The 23,032-nt window shown below is 33.6% G+C and overlaps 1 long non-coding RNA gene across 2 annotated transcripts; it reads left to right on the forward strand.

The window, feature by feature from the left end:
• Positions 1–10,425: 10,425 nt before the first annotated feature.
• On the forward strand, positions 10,426–22,130 carry LOC110786985 (uncharacterized). 2 transcript variants are annotated; one of them, XR_008930337.1, is made up of 6 exons: positions 10,426–10,642; positions 13,625–13,684; positions 15,957–16,490; positions 16,738–16,817; positions 18,973–19,358; positions 20,633–22,130. It is a non-coding gene; the product is annotated as an uncharacterized lncRNA (long non-coding RNA). The 2 variants fall into 2 exon arrangements; XR_002532985.2 differs by lacking the exon at positions 13,625–13,684.
• Positions 22,131–23,032: the final 902 nt, after the last annotated feature.

The raw sequence follows: 23,032 nt of genomic DNA on the forward strand, positions 1-23,032 counted from the left end.
TTGACTTCTTGCCTTTTGAGTGAGTATGATGTGGCATGCCTAGGAGGAGAATATAGAAGGTTTGATCACATCTCATTTCTCGTCACTTTACTTTAATTATATAGATTTACTACTTTAAAAACGATGATTAGTGGAGTGTCCATGATGTCTTGGCCAATAGTTAAGGTCAAAGACTTAAAAGCCTGAATGCGATAAGTCACATGTTGAAATTCTCTATCTCTCCTTTGTAATTTGTATGGCCCTTGTGACTCATTTGAGAGAAAAAATGTTTAAAGATGATATAATATTTATGAAAATAAAATAATTTTTAGGGTTGGTCAACCATTATAAATCTGTATTATTAAAGCGGAGTCGCGTGTAACGAGAGTGGAGCAAAAGCTAATCCAAGCAATTTTATGTATTTGAGACTGTAGACCGTTGATTATACTTGATTAAATGTCCACCATTGATCTTAACATAAGAATGTCAACAAAAGAGAAAAATAAAAACTTCACATATAAGTATATAAAAGACATCACAATTTAGTAACAAAATCAATAAAAAGTGCATATATTACATAAATACCAATTCTCAATTAATTGAAATCAAAAATTTCAAATATGGTTTTTTTTAAGTATTCTAAATAAGGTTGTAGCATTTAGAGAAGCGGGAGGAAATAATATAACTTCAATATCCACATTTTACCGCCACACATTACAGTCTCCAACGACATCACCAAAATTAATAATGTAATATTTCGATCGCCAAAATTAGCGAAGTTATATTTTTTTATAAAATAAAATTAGTTCATTCAAAAAAACAGTTGGTGGAAGTTAAATATTTTAAAAATTAAGTAATTCCATTTTTCTATCCAAAATAGAACATCTTGCTAGAATCATTATCTGGATCATACGATCGTGTACAAATTTAGTAAAATGATCCATATTACAAGCAACAGCGCATGGATTGTAGGATTGCAACAAGATCATATAGGATTAGTCGATCCTACTTTTCACTTAGATAACGCACAACTTTATTCTTATCTAATCTATCTCATCCTTACGAAACTAAACCTACTTGCGTGTTTCATATATAATACATTGTGCAATATGCCACGACTATATATATATATATATATATATATATATATATATATATATATATATATATATATATATATAGTCCCTAGAGAAAAATAAATAAATTACGAACGAGATCAAAAGATAATAGTATAAAAACATGTAGAAAATGTACTACACTAGGAGAGAAAAATACAATTGTTTAGAAATTTAGTCAACGACACAAAATCATCGTATACACAAAGACAATAGGAAACTTCATTCAATAAAATGGACACTAATTTACCTATATTCGATCTACTCAGTATACGCGCGTAATCAATAAAATTATGGAAATTCACATTTTAAACAATTAAATGATACCGGAAAAGTATTTCTTTCATAAAAACACTTCATCATTTCTAAAACCGAATTATTAGTTAGTTAAATATGATAAAAGGAATTGAAATGAAATACGTACACAGCAAAGTCACTTACCAAATGCTATAAAATGCGCTATTTTATTAATATTTTGACTTTAATCTAAAGAATATACTAACGTTTTAATTTCTAACACCGTTAAAAAAATGTTATTTATCATAAAAACGTATACATCCTTGATTGATTAATTTCATAACCGCTCCCTATTTATATAAAACTATTTACATTATATAGAGTACTACGTAGTATTATATAATCTAACAATGTACTATTTTACTTTCTAATTTATACAAATCCCGTGCTAATGCACGGGCACAAACTAGTAAACGTTTATAGTGGCTGTTCTCATGTTCTATACAAATTGATGTATAAACTCGCCACTATTATTATCATTGATGATTATTGTCTACCAAATAGGCGGTAATTTCTAAATATGTATGTTTAACATTTATGATCAAATATTTCTTACTATTGTTGTTCGATCTTGTTACTTGACTAATAAGTAGCAGAAGGAAGCTTGTGAAGAGTGATTTAAGGGTCAAAGATTGACCTTGATTGATATTCATCCATGCATATATGTAGTTTATAAGCAATCCTAATTGAGCTAAAACCCTATGTAGCAATACGTTATTAAAACATATCATCTTTAATTGTAAAACTTTAAAATTAGAAAACAATCATAAACAATAGCAACTATTTTCCTAAAACATATCATAACATCTTAACAAAACCCTAGTAATTGCAATCATGTTCAAGGATCTTGTTGGTTTTCGTCTTTGGGCATGGTTCAAAAAAGTTGGGCCAAAGTCGGCAAGTTATTGTTACGGGCTGTCGTTTTTTGTTTATTATTGGGCCAAAGTCAGCATGCTCCAATAATTGGTGTTTCTATCATATTGATTTATTTATTTACTTTAATGTTGATTTGCTGCATATCTCCACCAAGGCAGCGATCATAATCAGCAAGGATACTAATATGTTACCATAACTATTTTATTGCGTTTTATTTAGGTTTAGAGTTTCTTGGCCCTCAATTTCTTGTAAGTAGTCAAATACCCAAAATAAAAGTCCATTTTACCTGCTCTCTCATGATCTAATTTCCCAATACTTCATCCACGAGTCAAATCCTTAAAACTAAAACAGGTAATCTAACACGTAGTACCAAGTGTTTTGATTTCTGATTTTATTTTTACTTTTATATGTTATTTTTCTTTTGATATACGTTTAGCGCGTTTTATCACATTTAGCGCGCTTTATAGATTATATTTATTATTAATAATGTTAGGTGGAATTACGTTAGATTTGTTACGATCTTCATTATTATTTGATTATATTGACTGTTACTGGTATGATTTAAAACTATCGGGGTCATATTTATATGTAAATAGGCTCGTAGTAGGATTCAACCACGACTTGTGAGGTACACAAGTAATCTTGTGTTGGTAGTACATTTTTTGGGTATTACTTATGAATCCAAAATTATAATTAGGTAATTATTGTTTGTTTGTGTATTCTTAAGTTGTTATTAGGGCTATTAATTGCTGCTTGAACTTAGCATGGAAAACAAAACTAGTCACAAACGGGGAAGAATTCAGGATCTTTCAGTCGAACGTGACGGATACATCAATGACTTACTACCATGGCCAATACCAAAGAGAAAAAGGTCAAAAATCTCAATTATCCCAAGATCCAATGTTGAATTGCACAAAGAGAAGGATAAGGATGATAATTTTTTGGAGCAGGGAACAATGCAATCAATAGACTCAGATGTTTTTACATCGTTACCATTTTTACCACCATATGTGGTACCAGGGCCGATCCCAGATATTGAAGGCATAAATAATGAAAAAAGTCTCTTCACAAATTTCTTCAAGGGTATACCCTTGTATTAAATTAAGGATTAATTATACATGTATATGTAAATTTCTATTACTCAGTTGTAAGATTAATTGATCAAATAAATTATTTTGATTTGTTCACTATTCGGTAAAACATATCATTGTCATCAACATTTATAAACAAGAATCAAATAAAAAATAAATAATCCGGCGAGTATCTTTAAATTAATTTCTTTTGGTGCAATTGAGCCATGAGGGAAAATAAATTACAAATGGGGGTGGGGGAATTCAAACCTGAGACATATTGTACACATGACCTAAGTCTTAACCATTAGGACAAGACTTCATTGGTAATAAACATATGATTATGATATGCTTGTAAAATGTGAAACAAAAGAAGTCAACCCACGACTTTAACGTATAGGATACAATAGAAGAAGCAATAAGAACATGTTTATCAAACACCTTGATTTAAACAATAATAAAATAGGTAGAGAGATGAGTGAGAATGAAAGAGAGAGAATGAAACCAAAGAAAGATCGGAGTTCATGAACAACAAATGAAAACCAATATCTTGTATGGAGAGTTTGACATGTGGCATATAAAGACCAAAAATATTGATTATATTTTTCTTTTAATTGCAAAATGATTTTAATTACCTAAATTTGTTTTGTTAAATAAATGTATGTGGGTGTGGATGATGTAGGAAATAGATGATATTTTTGGGGTTTGTTAAATGTTGTTAGTGTTGGATTTGGTGTTGGGATGAAAGATGTAAAATATTATATTTTATTAAGTTGAAGACCAAAATATTGGTGTTTAATATACATGCTCTAAGGTTTCTGAGAAGATCGTACACGCACCCTACGAGTCGTGCAACCCACTAAACAAAGCATCAAGCTGAGAAGATCCGCAACTTTGCGGCTGTGGTGCAGGCACCCACCCGGTGCCGAAAGGTGTTGAAATGGCTGAGTCTGCCAACCAGCCTGAAAGGTGACCGTAACTCGTTTTTATGGCAAAGAGCATTTTCCATGGCAAAGAGCATTTTCGGATAACCCTAGTCATGACACTATGTGGGTTTGAACTTGGAATTTTAGCACATAGAATTTCTACTTGTATTGTGACCACTTTGCTTTAAAGTTAATTTAAGGGAACCTAAGGCCGGTTTGTCCAAGATATTATCTTTGTTAAGCGTGGTGTAACTTTGCATTTTGTTGTATTTAGCATGTGAGGTGATGAAAGCACTAATCAAGTAAAGCAACATCAAAATGAATAAAGGAATTATTGAAGGTGCGTACAAAACCACATCATCTCAAAGTGAGATGAGTAAAGAATGCGGAATTGAAATAGCAAATAATAAAGGTGGGAAATTGAAGTGCAATATTGAAAGGTGAGATATTGAAATGCGTTATTGAAATGACGATATTGAAATTGCGATATTGAAGTTGAACTATTGTATTTGAGATCCGAACGCCAAACGACTACTTAATAATAAGTGCGTCCGGCACGGATTCAAGTCTAAAAATCTCAACTTTAGGACAAGTTGCTCATCCAAAAATGTCTTAGTTTTTGGCATAAAATTTGAACTTGAAATATTGAATCTTGAATATTGAACTTTGAATATTGAACTTAGGAGTCTTGAATCTCAAAGATTAGACCTTTTAATGTTAAAAAGGTTTCATCTTTGATTACTCCATATTTTGAAAATGATTCTAATTTAAGGAAGTGATTACAAACAACCTTAAACATCATAGAATCTTGAAAATGAAACTTGCACTTGAATATTGAAATGTGGAGTCTTGAATCTCAAATATTAGACCTTTTAATGTTAAAAAAGGTTTCACCTTTGATGTGCTCCATAGCTTGAAATGATTCTAGTTTAAGGAAGTGATTACAAACAACCTTAAACATCATAGAATCTTGAAAATGAAACTTGTACTTGAGTATTGAAAAGAGGAGTCTTGAATCTCAAAGATTAGACCTTTAAATGTCAAAAAGGCCTCACCTTTGATTACTCCCTATTTTGAAAATGATTCTAGTTTAAGGAAGTGATTACAAACAACCTTAAACATCATGGAATCCATAACTTTGTATTTGAATCATAGAAAGTGTTGATTTTGTAAAAATATGTGATTGTAGCAAGTGACACTTTTGAGAGCAAAAGTGTCAACTTTACTAATCATTTTGAAAGAAGAATTGTAGAATCACATAGTAGATTAGGGTTAGGATTCGGAATTACCTAGTTAGGATTAGGTTAGAATTCCTCTTGGAGCTCCCAATTGCTTGAACACTTGAGATTTGTATGAGAATTTGAAGTTTTTGTATTTGATTTTTGAGGGGGAATTTCAGAATTACGACATTCTGATTGTCATTTGGTGCCCTAAAGTGCTTGGAAATCAGGGTTTAAATAGAAAATTGGATGGATAAACTTCAAATGACAGCTGCGCCCAGCGCAGGCTACGGCGCCTGGCGCCGCTGACGTGGCACAGGAAACGCCAAGCAAGGACGATGACACCGTCCTTGCATTTGGCTTTTAGTGAACGTACCTTTGTACGAAATGTACGAGCTTTGGCACGTAGCACTTTCTTAATGGGTAAGGCTTTGATTTTGCTACTAAAACTAGCCGTTTTCGGGTTTTTGAATTCGGTTTTACGGGACGAGGACCGGCTTGCTCGGTTTTGTGGGTCAGCGCCCGAATTTGGATTGCTTAGTGTCATTTTGACTGGAAAAGGTCTTGTAAAACCAATGGAGAGGTCCATTGGGTGAGTTTGTACATGGATTTTGAAATTGATTTTCGGAAATTGAATTGTGTACCGAGTTCCGTAATGGGAACGGGCTCGAAATTGGACTTTGGACCTTGGACTTGGAATATGTTTTAGCAATTGGGACTTCCGCACGGAGTTGCTCCAACCACCTAGAAAGGATAATAGTATCGTCATCATCCCAAAGGGGAGACACGATTTGGGTGTCTACACACAGGTTTTACCGCGACACAATCCTTGTCACCGAAATCACAAGAATGGTTGGCTTTGGCGCGCTATGCCTCATAAGGCGTTGTAAACAAAGTCACAAGACTCACAACAACAATTATGGGTTAACAGGCAAAGACTATGCTACCATTTCGACGTTTAGGGGCTTGTATTTAGCTTGTTTTAAAAGTCATGTAAAGGGTCTTAAATCCCTAATGACCCTAGTCAGTGGCGTATCCGGAATTTTGAAACAGGGTAGACACTTTTAAAAGAAATAAAAACTTCAATTTTTTAGAAAAAGATACAATGAAAATGACAATTTGCGAAGTACTAATTAAAATGTTTACATAAAATTTACCAATTTCACCATTCACCGTTGTTTTATAAATTCTAAGATTTTAAAGATTATACAAGGTAAATGTATGCGGAGTACGTACTCCGTGTTATATAAGCAAATAACAACAAAAAATAAAAAAATATACGAAGTAGAAATTTAGTATCAGATGAGAATATGAGATTTGGCAAAGTAGTTGTACGCAATGGCGGACTCAGCTAAGGGTCAAGGGGGCACGTGCCACCCTGGAAAAAAAAAGAAAAAAAATGAACTGGAATTTTAAATACTTGGCAAACTAAAAAAAAGGTTTATATATTTATTCTGCAACAAAAAAATATAAAGGTAAGATGTTGGAGTGGTCAACGAGGAAATTTAGTTATGATATTGTCCCCATTGGTCATGTGTTTGAATCCTAGATTGAACACATTTGTGTTTTTTTTTTGTTTTTTTAAATACTCTGTCTATTAAAATGATTTTTCAATTAAAAAACTGGGTAGACATTTATCTACCCAATGTGCACCATACGTCCGCCCCTGACCCTAGTAGATTTTATTTATTTCAGATTTATTTGTTTTATGTAATTTTTATTTTATGAAGGTAAATTAAGTTAAGCTTATGTAAAAAAAAAAAAAACATAAAAACAAAATGTGACCACGTGGGTGTTTATGTTGGGTAGTAAATTGATATTTATATGATATCGTTGGAAATATTGCAATTATCAACTTTCTCCTCTTATGAGCTATGACCAATTCAACAAAGAGGAAGCCGAGTAGAAAGAACCCAAATAGGTAGCTACAAAGGCCCGAGGCTGGGACCGATCCGGTCCCAGGCCAGTTGATCAATGGCCCCGCAGGTGGGGGTGTCTAGTCTTAGGGTTCACAGCCAGAAGGAACTGCCTGTCCTCGTGCGACTACTACTATACTGCGAGCTATCAAATGGTGTGGTGTCGAAACTGCCGACCGATTTAACTGATTGATAGGTGTTCTACTGTTATATACTGCATGTTACGTCTTTTGCTTGCTTACTCAACTCAATGCCTGGGAAAGTTTGCACATTTGCGACAGTTAAACATGGCTTGGGCTTAATGTGCCATTACCTTGTATGTTAAAGGTGAATATTTCTAATGTACGAGTAGGGGTGATGATAAAGATCGCAAGTTGCAACTACATTTTTGTTGTCGTAATCCTACGTGTTCTATTCTAAATGGTACATATAGGCGCCACGTAGATCATGCATCAGCAAAATATATTTACTATCAATGCAATAAATAACTATGAAAATATGTAAATAAGGTAGTCGATACAAAGAAGAAAACAAACATTTATTATATTTTAATAAATTAGAAAATTAAGATTTTCTTACCGTTTTTGTAACATGTATAATAGGTTACAAGAGGTAAATATTTTAGTTTCCAATTATTTTCATGACACATAAGAATGACATGTCATTATTTTGACACGGTTTAAAGGTTAAAAGTTGCGACCTTTAAATTTTCGGTACGAATAATATTGAACTTTTTAACTTTTTTTTTACATCGGCAATATTGAGTAGTATAATTAGGGAACTGCCAATTCATAAGAGGAATTATAAGGGATCAACTTTTCTTATGATTAGGAGATATTGAGATAATATTGGGTTCAATTATCTCCAACCTTATTAAGTAATTAACTTTCTCAAATTTTATCAATGCGGGTTAATCACATGTGTTTTTTGGGAAGACTATGTTCTACAACACGCCATACTACATCCGTTTTAAAATAATGTTTACATTTTTGTTTTAGTTCATTTCATCATTATGTTTTGTTTTATTTTTGCACATGAAATTTTACTATCTTACCCCATTTTATCCCACAATATTTACAACTTTCCACTCACTGATCTTATTTTATTCATTTTTTCTTACACCCAATCATTTTTTACACATCTACCTACTTGATCCATATCTTATTATATTCACCAATCTTTTTACGTATTTCCCCTATTTTGTCTTAATATTATGTAAATAATAATCGTAAATATCATTTTGAAACGGAAGTAGCACGTAGTGTTACATACTTCGTATATACTATGTACCTATCATTGCATATCAAACTCTCTAATTTTCTATGTTGATATCTAATTTACAACCATTTAGACTTATCTAGCTATGACCTAAGGTTTATGCGAGATATTTATGTAGTTAATTTTCATCAATTAACTATTTAATTTATTTCCTCAATCTATTTAGTTAATTTTAATCAATTAACTATTTAATTTATTTCCTCTAACTAATTGGCTAAAACTCCATTATTGTGTTTAAAAATATTTTATTTATAAAGGCAAAATCATTTCTCGATCTAAGGCTAAGGCATGCATGTGCTACCTTTACGAAAGTGAAACTTTTGGTTAACAAATAACAAAGGACCACAAACTAAAAAATAAAATTCAACAAGTGGGTGATTTGGTCATACAGTTCATGCACATCTAAAAATCAGATCATATTAGTAGGCGAACGTACTATCGCTATTAATTTTTCGATACTTTCTGCAAAGAAGACATTAGAGTTGTGACATAACTATGCATACCAAACAAGAAGAAAAAAAGTGATATATTTAAATAAGAACGGCTCTAACTACTGGATAATATATGATCTCTCGCACGTAAATTAAATCAGTTATACATATTCCATTATTGAGAATAATACATTGTAGAAGAGGGAGAGATAAGAGAACATCCATCTCTAAAAATTGCAGTCGATAAGTATCAAACTAATAACTATTTAGTCTTTAAGTCATAAGGTGAAATCTCCATCAAATATAGATGGGATATCCAATACTACTAAGTCAATCAAATATATCTATGACAAATGAACCTTGCTAAATTTCTTTTGTAATGATAATTTCTTGAAAAAGGTCCCCCCAAAATTAGGGTGGCCCCTATGATTTGGTTAATGTCCGGAGTTTAGGGTACACATGACCATCTCATTTTTTCCAAATTCATTCATCTCTTCCATTGTTTGGATGCAATTATTAGATGTTGATCATACAAGTATGTGCTACACGCTACATTCTAATTCCGTGGTCCAACGATGTACAAATCCATGTCCAAATATCTTTACCAGAGTGAAAACTGTATCTAGTTGTCTTCGTTTTTTTTTTTTTTTTTTTTTGACATTGGATAGTTGTCTTCGTTTCATTTTCAAGTAAACGTACTCCTTTTAATTTAATATACGGAGTATGTTCCTATTTTATAAAAAATAGGAGGTGTTCTTTTCTCAAGCTACATCCCTAGTGGAAAAGGAAATTGGAGTGTGCATAATGGCTCCAACATTTAACGGTTAACGACAAATACGTATAGTTTTTAGTATTTTGCATTGGAAGTGATTTGTAAGATATGATCTATGTAAGGCCAGACTCCGTAAACATTAATCTACTTTGAACAGTCAAGAAAATACGTATTGGAAGCACTTTTGATTTATGTAGTATACAGAGGGTAGATCGTCAATAGGTTCATATGGCGCATGATCTTGCAACTGTAGCGGCCTCAATCTCTAATTCTTTTTCTTACTTTCCGTAATGTTTTTCTTGTTGTTAGCATATGTCAAAAAAAAAATTAAATAAATAAATTATATATATATATATATATATATATATATATTTATATATATATATATATATATATATATATATATATATATATATATTTATATATATATTTATATATATAAATATAAATACCCATTAACCCATACACATAAAGGGCCACCCTCCAATGAGAATATCACTAAAATAAGAAGAATGAGAAGCAATCTAAACCGTCCGAATGAATTATATCGGACGGCCCAGATTAGCGCGTGAAAATTTAAAACAAAAACGACAAACCGAACCCAGGAAATTGGAATAATTAAAACACGATTCTCCCTCCTTCTGCTTGCCACCTACTCTTCCATGGCGGACGAAATTTAATCAATTGCTCATCTTCTTCAACTTCCTCGATTTTTCTCGCATATCTCTTTAGCTTCTTTGCGATCCTCTTCCAATTCTCCAGGTACGCTTTTGATTATTTTTATTTTTCTATTTTTCTCTCTTCATTCAATTAGTCCGTAGTTGTTCTTCAATTTTTCTGATTATTTTGTTGTTGTTCTTTAATTTTTCTGTTTGTGAATTTGATTTGTGTTTAATTAGGTTCTCGATTATTGTTTTGTTCTCTTATTCGTGTTTCTTACCTTACGCGCTTGATATTTTCAACTAGTTTTGCTCGAATTTGGGGTTTTCTTTTGAATTTGGGGTTTTCTTTTCAATTAGTTTGTAGAAGTACTAGTTATCACCTCAGTCATAAAACCTAGTGCAACAACTACAATAATGCAGGTCACGAAATTCACCAACTTCATCTTCTTCCTATTCTCTTCAAATCTTAATTTGCTTCACAAAATTGAATGGATAAAAGAATTTGCAGTTGCTGCTCTTTATATACTGAAAAATTGGCACTGTAGAGTGTTCTTTCTTAGGTGGGTATGATAGGGGGGAGGGTGTTCAGGCGGTCCAATGTTCATAAATTCATAATGTCACAAGGTTTCCTGTGAAGTAGCTGGGTCGACACAAGGAAGTACTTCGTCTAATGTTGTATGAGCCATGTGATTCTCAGACCATTGGTGCATAGCCAAACAAGTATCTGCAGTCACACTGGTGAAACAATCCAAGCAAACGAGTATATTTTTGGCAAGCATGACAAATTAAAGAAATAACAAACCAGTACTTATTTAATATTAACAAACCCGAATTTGAAAAATTTAAAAATGAGCAAAAATATTTGCTCATTTGGTCACTCAACCGCTTTCCCCTTTTCCCCAAGGTGGTTGAGTTAGATGTTCCCACAACAACCCTGTACTATGAGAAGTATAACCAAACTGTGAAAGTTGGTGCTGAGAGGGGTTATAGAGTTACCAATTACATGCCCCTCGTGCCTGTTGAGAAGATTTCTAAGGTCTTTGAAGATCAAGAATTCAAGACGGTGAGACGCATACTATTGCTGCTGAAGTAAATGGTGTTGATGTGCCTGTTGCTACTGCATATTGAGCTTGTATCACTCTGTCTGAACTCTGAAACAAAAAACAAAAAAAAGGATGTTCATAAATCATAGCTTGAAGCTTTTGGTTATGGAATGCAGATTTGGTAATTGGTTAGTGTTTATTTACCTAAGTTTATGTTTTCATGTTTAGTTTCGAAAATCTGTCACTTTATTCTTCAGACCTACAGTAATGAGGATGATATGTATGCACTTGTTCATTCCTATTAGACTTGCTATGAGCAATTGAAATGCAGCAGCCTCAAACACCCCATAAATCATCTTGTTTGGATCAGGGTCTAACGAGTGTCTTGTTTTTGGTTACCTAAAGCACATCGACAAGACTGATCTCAAAGGTTGAAGAATCATCAGGTTTCTTCCTAGGATAAAAGTGACATCAAAGCAAATGCTTTGTTAAATCCCTTGAAGGATTCCCTCACAACATCTTTGATACAATTTTACTTCATTCTGTCAGTTTACTGTCATGATTACTATAGCAGTATAGCATCAACCTGTTTGTGGAGAAGCTGTTAGGTAAAAATGTTAATATAAAAGTGACCATGTTCTGCTGGCATAATCATTTGTAATACCTCGTATTTTTATAATTTTTATAAATATATTTTATTATATTTATAAAGCATTTTACGATTTTTGGAATTTATTTCGTATTTAAATTATATTTAAATGTATTTTAATTAATTAGAATATTTATTATTTTAAATAATTACGAAACGAATTTAATTATTGAGTCGGGAAATTTAATGGGTCGCAAGTAAATTTTAAAGGTTCGGGTTTTAAATGAAAAGTCCAGTTTGTTTTATTAAACGAGCCCAATCAAAAGAATTTAATTCAAGTCCTAAGCTAGCCCAACCATTTAATTTCCTAAGCCCAATTCTCTTTTCCTAAGCCTAGCCCATTGAAAATAGGGAGCCTATAAATAGGACTCCCCATCATTAAATGAACCCCTTTATTTTCATAAATCCTCTTTTGCTTTTTTTGCCCCACACTCCTTCTCCCTCTTCTCTCTCTCTTGCTCGGCAGCCCCGTGCACCCGGAACCACACTCAGACCTCGAGTGCTGCGTGTTTCCGTGCTCGCCCGTTGCCTTCCCTTGTCCCTCGCGCACCCGCGCGCTGTGCCTGCTCTGTCCCGCACGCCCTCGCGTGCTGTGCCTGCTCTGTCCCGCGCACCCAGCGCTGTGCCCGCCCCTCGTCCCGCGCGCACAGCACTGCTGTGCCTCTCGCCTCTCGCTCGCACGCTGCGCCTAGCCTCGCGCGCGCTGCCCCTGCTCATCGCCCCTTTGCTGCGCGCACACACATGAGCGTGTGTGTGTGTGTGTGTGTGTGTTCGTGTTTTGTTCGTTCTTGTTCAATCTTTTCGCCCAATCACTCTAATTCGTGATTGTTCCGTGCTATAGGCCGGATTGGTATAACCCTAATTCTTTTAAATTATTTTATTTAAATTCCGTATTTTAAATTATAATATTATTATTGTTTTGAGTGATTAAAACGCTGGGAATCGTTTATGAACACCGTGCTTTGAGGATTTACGTGTTGTGATTCATTAGGCTTGTTTAATTTTAATTATTAAAGTATGGATTTTCAGATTTATTTATTTAATAAAGAATTGATTTTTATGATGATAAATTGGTTTTATTGGGATTTTCAAGTTAGGGGTTTAACCTAGACCTAATGAGTCAATTGATTAGCATAATTAGGTGATGATTTTAATTATGATAATCAATTATATTTTCAGATTTGAATAAAGGCTTAAAGTGTTGATTTTTATTGATTTTAAAGACGGAAAAAGTATGTTTTCGTACTAGGGATTGGTTTTACAAATTGAGACGATTATATTATTGAAAAACGATTGAATTCTAAAGTTTAAATGAGGTTTTAGATTTTATAAAGTTGCTGGAAATTTAATGAACATGGAAATAATTTAAGTTTCTTTATTTTGTTAATAGGAGGTGATTTCTAAGTAAGTGCTCGTATTGCAAAGTGGCCCCTACGCTTAGGTATTCAAGGTACGTACAAGTTTAGGGCGACCACACCATTTGTCAAAGACATTACATGATTGTTGATGATGTGAATTATATTATGTAGATTCATATTTTGCTTGGTGAACGATCATGTGGATTAATATTATTGGAATTATTGAATTGTTGATTGAACAAGCATGTTGGGATAATTATGAGTATGAATTTCATTGTCAATCATGTTGTTCAATATTTATGCATGTATGGTTGTTTCACATGTAAGGGATGGATTATTTATTTGTATGCTATTGTACGGGATATGTCTAGCATACTTTGAGCCAATTATTCGTACTTCGTTGTACTATTTATTTTACCACATGTGAAGGGTTAGCTCACGTAAGCCACCGCACATGTAGGGTTCAGTTGAGAATATTTTGTATGAAATGAATTAGGATTTGTCGTGCAAAGGCACAACCCTCATGTTAATGGGCATGATGTGGAATCTCACTTTTGTGAGGAGGAACCTGGTAGTAACTTCACAAGTGTCTTGCTTTGTTGATCGCGAGTCCTAAAGCATTAAAATAAGATTGTTTTGGTTGTTGTTTATTAATTGTATGTGTGTACGTTATTGAGTCTTGAGTTCACCTTTAATAAAATATTAATAAACGTAAAGTACAACCGGAATAAGCTTCAAAACTCTTGGAACGTATATACCTTGAGTATGAACAATGGGGGGGAGTCTTGCCGGAAAGCTCGTATTCCTACTAATGATACAAGATGTTGTTTCATTTATATTATGCGCAGGAATTCTGTCGGTATGGCCCGACACTCGGTATGGCCCGATTTTATTGTTTATTAGTGTATGGTTGGCTCCCATCACCTTTCCTTTATGGAACATTCTTTTGGCCCGTTCGAAGCTTATTCTAATTAAATTGTGAGTCAAGAGTCGAGTAAAGAGTCGAGTCAAGAGTCGAGTCTTGTATTCATGATTGGTTGTTAATTATTATATGGCTTTTGCATGTTGATTAGTACTTAGTGAGTGATGCATGTTTTTAATTTTATTTCACTCTATTATTGTAAGTAGTCAGCTTTTGCTGACTACGTGCTTTGTGTTTCTTTGGTCATGGCCTTTGCCTTAATGACCCTATGATGATCTATCATTTGCACTTGCATTGATGGGGAGTAGAATAATATAGCAGGTTGGTAGATCGGAATCATGTGGCTTGGGATGATCGAGAGAGTTGCATGTGTTCGTATTTTGAATTATTTAATTATACTTTAATTATGTTTGAAATTGTTGAACTTTTTATACTTTGGTTTTTGGGCCGTCATGGTTCCAAATTGTAGGAGGCCTCGATATTTATTAATTATGTTTTTAAAAGTTAGTTGACATTAAATTCCGCTGCGTAATTCTGGTAATAGCCTTAACCGTTATCACGGTGGCGGTAATACTTTAGTAATTCCTTTATTTTAAGTTGGAAAATGGATTTATAAAAACAAGGAATTATTAGGGTGTTACAAAGTGGTATTCAGGAGCTTAAGGCTACTTTGTAGTAAGTAATACTACAAAGTGGTATACTAGAGCTTAGTTTTATTCCTTCTTTGTAGTAAGCAATACTACAAAGTAGTAATCGGAGACTAATGCGGGACTTTAGGATTTTTAAATATTATTTTCCTAAAGTCAAAACGTATTATTTTGAGTACTCAATATTTTAAAGGTCAAATATCAATTATTTTAAGTCGTTTGAAATGAGTCAAAAAAGGTCGGATTATTATTAAATTTAATTAGATTTTTTCGATTTTTTTTAATTACTCGAAAATTTCGAATTAAATTCGAAATATTTTAAATTATTTTCGGATTTTCTTATTTATTTATCCATTTATTTTTTTTCGAATATTTTTCGAATTTTTTTTAAAATTTTCGGATTTTTCTTTTATTTTCGAAATTAATTAATTTATTTAATTAATTAATATTTCTTATTAATTTTCGATTTTAATTTTAATAATTTCAACTAAGTTAGAAGTTATTTCTTAATTAATTTCGAAAATTAATATTATTTTCAAGTGAGGAATGGGTAGACTAAGAAGGGCATATTAGTCTAAGAATGCATATTATGTGACAATGTGATTTATTAAGTGCCATGTATGCGTTCGAATCATGTTTTATCTTGCTTTATGTGATTAATTGCATCATATTTCATGTTGAGCATATACTTGTGCATTGAAATTGTATGGCTCCACGAACTATTTAATGTATCCTTTTTGGGTTGGAATTTCTATGGGAACGCGTTAGTAAGACTTTTGAGTTGTAAATTTTCAGGAAATTAAGGATCACTACTACAAAATGCGTGATATCTCGACGGTTTAGCCTCGATGCTGTGGAACATTGTCAGCGTAAAATTTTGGTTCGTGTTATTTCTCGACGGTATTCTTCGTCTGAAAATTTCTCGACTTGTAAAACCGTCGAGAATGTCACATGTTTAGCACGTGGTCTTAAAAATGGAAGCGGGTTTCCCATTTTCCCTGATTCCATATTCGGGGGAAAGAAAAATCGCCTTGGTAAACCCTAACATGGGTTCAGTTCTCACTTCTCACTTTCTCAGTTCTCACTAACCGCCTTCATCTCCTTCATCGCCATCATCGCCTTCATCTGCTGAGAAATGGAAATCGCCATTTCTCAACGGATTTGCAAGTTCGTTCATCTACAAATTCGTTTTCCTTTGCAGTTTGTATTATCCTCCCTCTATTTCTCTATCTATCTTCTTTCGGTTCTTCAATATTCTGGGTACAACTTTGTGTAATTGGGATTTACGTTTCTATTTGGCTGAATTGGAGGCTCAAGGAATATGGATAGGTAAGATTTCAATTATCAGTTTCGATATGTTTTATTCAAATTTCATCTTTTGAATTTAGCTTTCTGTAATTTCCCTAAAACATTCTTTCGGTAGAATGTATGTTAATTTGTTGAAATTCATAGATAAATCCCCTGCTAAAATTTAACATTCCATCAATTTAACACCAGGTAAGCCACTGTTTTTGTGAAATCCCTCTCTATAGTCTTCAAATTACTGATTTATGGATTATTGGGTATTGTTAATTAGGTTTGCTTTGGTATTAAGGGACGATGGAAATGGATGTGTACCATTGGTGTGACATCCGATTCATTGTGTTAATCTCTGAGGTACAAGTCTATGTTTTTTATTGATTTCTACATCATTGAATTTGCAATTTTAATATTTTCATTTGAATGATGTCCATGTGCGGTTTTGATTGAAACAACAGAAATCAAGAACAAAATGAAAATGCTCATCTAAGTTGTCTTTTCAGATGCAATTATGGTATAGAAGTAATTGAAAATCTCATGGTTTAATTGAGTTTTATTGATTTCACTTGTTGGGTTTAAATTTTATTAACTCTACATATAAGCATAATGTCAAATCCTATTGGTCGCGAAAAATGGTTTACAACAAAGTTTTATAGTCTAAATTTTACAAATGATAGTCAAGAATGGGAAATTAGCAGTTCCCTTTTAAACCACTTGCCCATATGGTGTAAAGAAGATTTGTGAACAAGAGAGGAATGCACACGGTACTACAATGATATCAAGCTAAGAAAAATAAGTCATACATTTCATTGTGAGAAGAGAATAAACAAAAGTTATGTCTAGGAGCACAAAAACTTTAATCTGCACAATCTTTAATGTTCGCTAGTAAACTTTAAGTACAAAATTTAACTACTTTTTGATATCCAGCTGGAATATTCATTTGCAGTGTAATGGCTAGGCTGGTAAACTAGCATCGATTTCAGATTGAATGAGTATGACGTTGCAGAAATGTGATCTGTTGTGTTCTATTTGCGTTTATTTTGATACCTAATTCGTTTAGGCCTTGTTATCATCAACTATTTAGGTTGAGTGTTGAGTATTTTGACTACTTAATAGAAAGCAAAAAAGGTAAGGACACTAGGCTGTTAAAGTTTGAAGGTGTTCTCTTCTCAGAAAATTGCAAAAGCAACTGAGACTTTCCTAGGTTATTACATAAAAACCCCGGGTATCATCTAAATTATTAAATGTCTCACTCTTTAATTCCTATTTGATGCGAATATGTGACAACTCATCCACCATTTAGGATCAAGTGTCTGATGAAACCACCACACTCTGCATTTTTCACAAAATAACCTATTTTATATATATCACTATGGCTCCATACATTTGACCCTAAACCTGCCTAAGACGGAAACCTCACTAAAGGTATCAATATAATTGTAATGACCTCGGGCAAGATCATCGAACAAAACCCTGATATATGTCAAAATGATATTACTTGGATTATGTACACTATCAATCATCCCTTTTCGAAGACCCTATGTTGCGTGCCTGTGTGTACATATTACAATGACTAAACTGATCTTAAAGCATTCTATATCTCAGGAGACTACGTCATGCATTAGTCCAACTACAGAATTGGTTGTTCAAATATCACACATAACTTTAGTTTCAAAAACTAAAGCTCTTGACAAGTAGACATTGCTTACAGTTTGTTCAAAATTCGGATTTCAATATATGAAATTAGGTTGCAGATAGGATGAGGAAAGCTATATCCAAATCTGATTCATGATATCGACTCGGTTAGATGGTTTCCTATTGACTTATTTGTTGGGATAATGGAGTTTTTGGATGGTTTCCTGAGTTTGTTAATGTTATGACATCAAATGATTTGTTGAGTTAATGGTTCAATACTTCAATTTACATGGTAGAGGTTTTGTCACTTTTAGTTGTCTGATTGACCCTAGAAAAACGCTAATCTATTTTAATATTTTTGAACATGAAGATTTTAATATTAATTGGACTATGTACACTATGAAATCTGGCAAATATATCACACCAACTAGAAAGGGAAATCAGAGAAGTGAAAGAAGTTGAATCAAGAAATCATAAAACCATTCGGAACTGACAACCTTGCTCACAACTGTATGAGAAGTATAAAACTCAGGGTTAGTTGGGCTTTTAGTTATTATTGTGTTCAGTTCTTATTTTCCCAAACCTTTGGGCAATGCCGAGAATCATCTGAGTATTCTTTTGTGTAGCCTCATGAATCTATTAGTGCTATATGATGTCATGTGTACTTATAGCAGAGTAATCTAGAGTAAACATATTCAATAGTCTCTTTAGTACTCTGGTTTCTTTTGGGATTCTTCTCAAAACAAGCTTGTTTTCTAATTTTATCTAAGTGACATTTTTGGAAACAAGTAGTCTTTATTGGTTTAATATTCTTAAGATCTTCTTCTCTGTTTTTTGCAGACTGAAAAATGAGATGATAACCGTTTTCCATGTGCAGGATTTAAGATTCTAGCATTCTTGCTCAATCAATTTGGAGGCAAAGTACCTGGCTCAATTCCCGAGATTAAGAATTTTGTGTGTACAAGATTCAAAGCTGAGTACCCCATTTTTTAGAGTGATACGTTAGTGAAATCACCAACTTAGTGAAATCACCAACTTAGAGAACCATACTTTCCTATTTACTAACACCATGACCGCTATTGCTACTGACTGCAACAACTGGACATGAATGGTCCAAATACAGACATAGTTTACAGTTCCTCAAGTTCAGTGCTGGGGGGTTTTTGGTGACTTGGTCAACTGGAATTATGAGAAGTTTTTGGTGGACAAAAAGGGCAAGGTTGTAGAGTGATACACACCTACAACATCTCTCTCGGGATTAAGGTATGATCTCGAATTCTTTCATTTCAGTTTCTGTTTAACTTTTTAAAACTGAACTTTACGAAATAGAACAAAATAGAACATGTCATTTGAGTAGTGTTCATGATTTCAGCATTTAACTACAATTCAACATTGATGCCATAGCATTAACATATTTTCCTATAAACTTAAATTGATGAGAAATCAGAAGGCATTGATCTGTGTGCCACACGATGAAGCAATTTCCTTTATTCAGATGTACACTTCTGACTGCCCTTTGCTAATTCTAAAAACTCAAAGAGAAGAAACTGAGAGAAGAATATAGAGAGTGAGGAATCAGTAATGATGCTGTTTGGTTTAAGGAATAGGATCTGAGACTAGACTGAGAGAAACAAATCCCAAGTTTAGCTACCTAATTAGAAGAAATTACAATGAACTGCTAACTCTGTGTATCGAGTGAGAAGAGATCACAGAAAAGCTAGCCTTCCCACTTTCCCAGGATAAGACACAATAGACAATTATCCCACTGATATGATTCTGGAATCTTCTGCAATGAATGGCCGCTGTAGTCTCACTTATACTTGGAAACACTTCCCCAATTTATACATTCGCAAGAAAGTCTGCAAGCAAAACTGCAAAGAAATGCAACACTAAAAGATAAAATTAACTATCAAACTCACTCCTTTATCTATAATGCCTATTATCTATCTAGCACATTTTTCATTGCTTAAGATTCTTAAACATAATATATTTGATTATCTGGTATTTCTTACAGGTGTTAGATAGATAATTTATCTCCGTCTCAGACCAGATGGAGTTCTTTTTAGATGAAAATTCCCTAACCATAGTCTCTTCTTAAATTTTCATTTCCATGGAACGTTCTGTTTCTGAAGCTTGTCTCAACAGAAACTTTTAATTACAGTTTTGTTCAAATTATTTAGGTCTACTGGTCTAGACTCTAGAGTAGCAACTAACAAGTACCACAGAACCAAGTCTTGGATTTCAGTAATAAATTAAATCCAGGACAATAGGATATTAACTGAAAATGTTCCGGTTGTCCTCTTATTTTGCATACCATAAAATAACATCAAAGGGGGGAAGTTGCCTATATCTCCAAATCCTTAATCCACCAAAAATATAAACGGAACCCTCTAACTTATGCAGAGTAATGAATTATATCAAGTTCATATTTTCGGTGCTTATTACAATTGGTATAATAACCAATCTGGATTTTCTTAATTTATTTTTTTTACACCGTGGGAGAGACTGTTACTTACCTTACTTAAATTCTTTTGAAGGTCTGTGATGCGGAAATACAATCTTGAGCAGGTACGTGTTTTTTTATTGTTTCAAGAAATCAAGAAATCTTGTGCGGAAATACAATCTTGAGTAGGTACGTGTCTTTTTATTGTTTTTCATCGAATTTTGATTTATATATGGTGATCCTAGTTTAATGATGTTACTCATGTTGCTACATAGTGGACATGATTAATTGTCAGACAAATTAACTTATCTTAAAAGTGCTGTATGGAAGCCTGATCTTAGGAGCAACCCCTTAATTGTTTAATCAGTTTGATAAACAGAAAAGCAATTACATTTTGCTGGTTGTAAATTGGCTCGATGAGAATGTCTGTTTGATTTTTAAGATACTTGGTTGTTGGTACTTCCAATAGGATGATTTTGAGTTATCAGTCAGATTCTAGTGTCCGAGTAGGGAGATTAGTGATGAGGTTTTCCTCCTAGCACAACCTGATCTTTTGTTAACTAAGAAAGCTAGAATTGATTAAGGAATGTGTCTTAACACTTATTTATCTCGAGGCTGCCTTAAAATATGCATGTATTCATTGTTACAGCAGTGCTTACATTTTATACAAGAACATGCTCATTTTTTCTGAATGCTCTTCTCTTTTAAGAATCCTACATATAGGTCCTTCCCGCTTAAGTCACTCGATGAGAGTCTTTGGTTTTGACCACCTTTAGACATGCTCTTTACAAACTCTACCAAATGCCTCCAATTATCTCCTTCAAACAACCTTTTGTTCATCCTTAAATATATATGTAAAAGCACTCAATTCACTTCGTGAGTGTGACTTGCTGGTTGCTAAAACCTGCCCAAACGCACTTGCATCATATTTCTCCAAAGCATTTTCTCCAGCAAGTTCGATCTCTTGTATTGTAATATCCTACTGTTAGATACGTGATGGAAAAACGAGATCGCTACAGGAATATGGCTTTGGTACCGAACAAGCTTACAGTTGCATCAGGCTTGAGGGTCAGGTCAAAAGAAACTCCAATTTTGGCAAATCAGTTAATGTAAAAGGCTGATCACAAGTCATTTACCATTATGGAATTCCTTTTAATACCGCACTTACTTATTTACCATTTTGGTTGCGTGTTTCTGTCTTGTTTGGCCTGCGGCTGCACTGCCGTTTCTGCAGGTGTGCTGCACTACCGTTTCTGCAGGTGCTGCTTCTTGCTGTTGCAGGATGTGGGTTTTGCTCCTGATGTGTGCAGGCTGTTCTGCCGGGAGTCCAGGTGCTGCAGTCAGGTCTACAGGGAGTGTGGTGTACTGGTGTTCGATTGTTGCTGTGTGCAATCTTGTGTTGCGTACCCTTTTATTGCGTTTGTTGTATTTGGTTGTTAGGGAGTGGTCTGTACTCCTCTAAATTTTTCTGTTGTTTCGATGCTTTTGTTCATACCTTTTGGTATTAAATTTGTGTTTTGGAGATATATAGCTAACTAATTTGATAGTTTGGACATGTGTAAACTTAATTTGATGATATGATATGATTTGGAGCGAGCTAAGTACGTATTATTGCATATATATATATATATATATATATATATATATATATATATATATATATATATATATATATATATATATATATATATAGATAGATTAATATATAATCTTGTCATTTATAATTTTAAAGGTGTTCGTGCTATATATATAGTTAATTGCTTCTGTTTGGTTTGGTTTTAATTAATTAGTTTCAGGTTGATTTTGCTTTGGGCAAAAATGAACGATTAAAAAAAAAATTAAATTAAATTCTCGACGCTTTATAGTGTCAAAAACATGATTCGCGCAAAAATTGTTGGTAAGCCCGCAAAAAATATTACTACGCAGATGACCGTCGAGAAATATTTAGCTACATCAAACACCGTCGACATTCTCGACGCAGATTGGCGCCAAAAATATTCTGGAGACGACAAACATCGTCGAGATTCTCGACGCCACAAAGCGTCGAGAATTTCTCTACGGCCAAATTCTCGACGCTGACATGGGGCGTCGAGAAAAAATTTCTCGACGCTTTCCAGCGTCGAAAAATGGCCAAAAAAGCGTCGAAAAATAACGCGTTTTGTAGTAGTGGATGCTACCTTATAAGTTCACCAGTCTAGGATACTTAGAGAAGATGGATAATGAGACTCCTCACATGTATGTCCAGAAGATCGTGTTTGCTTGCAACTATCTTGCTTCGACTAAGGATATGCCCCACCTTAGGCACAAAGATATGATGGCTAGTATGGTTATACATTGTTTGCCCCATAAGAACCCTTACATAGACCTCAAGAACAAGTTCAGTGATATGCATTTTAATGATGGTACCCCTAATTGGTACAAGTATGGGACTAGAGATGGTAGGTGGAAGTATGATACTGAGGTTCTTACTACTATCTTAGAGGTTGCGGTGAAT

Source organism: Spinacia oleracea, chromosome 3 (assembly GCF_020520425.1).
Source record: "Spinacia oleracea cultivar Varoflay chromosome 3, BTI_SOV_V1, whole genome shotgun sequence".
Lineage (NCBI taxonomy): Eukaryota > Viridiplantae > Streptophyta > Magnoliopsida > Caryophyllales > Amaranthaceae > Spinacia > Spinacia oleracea.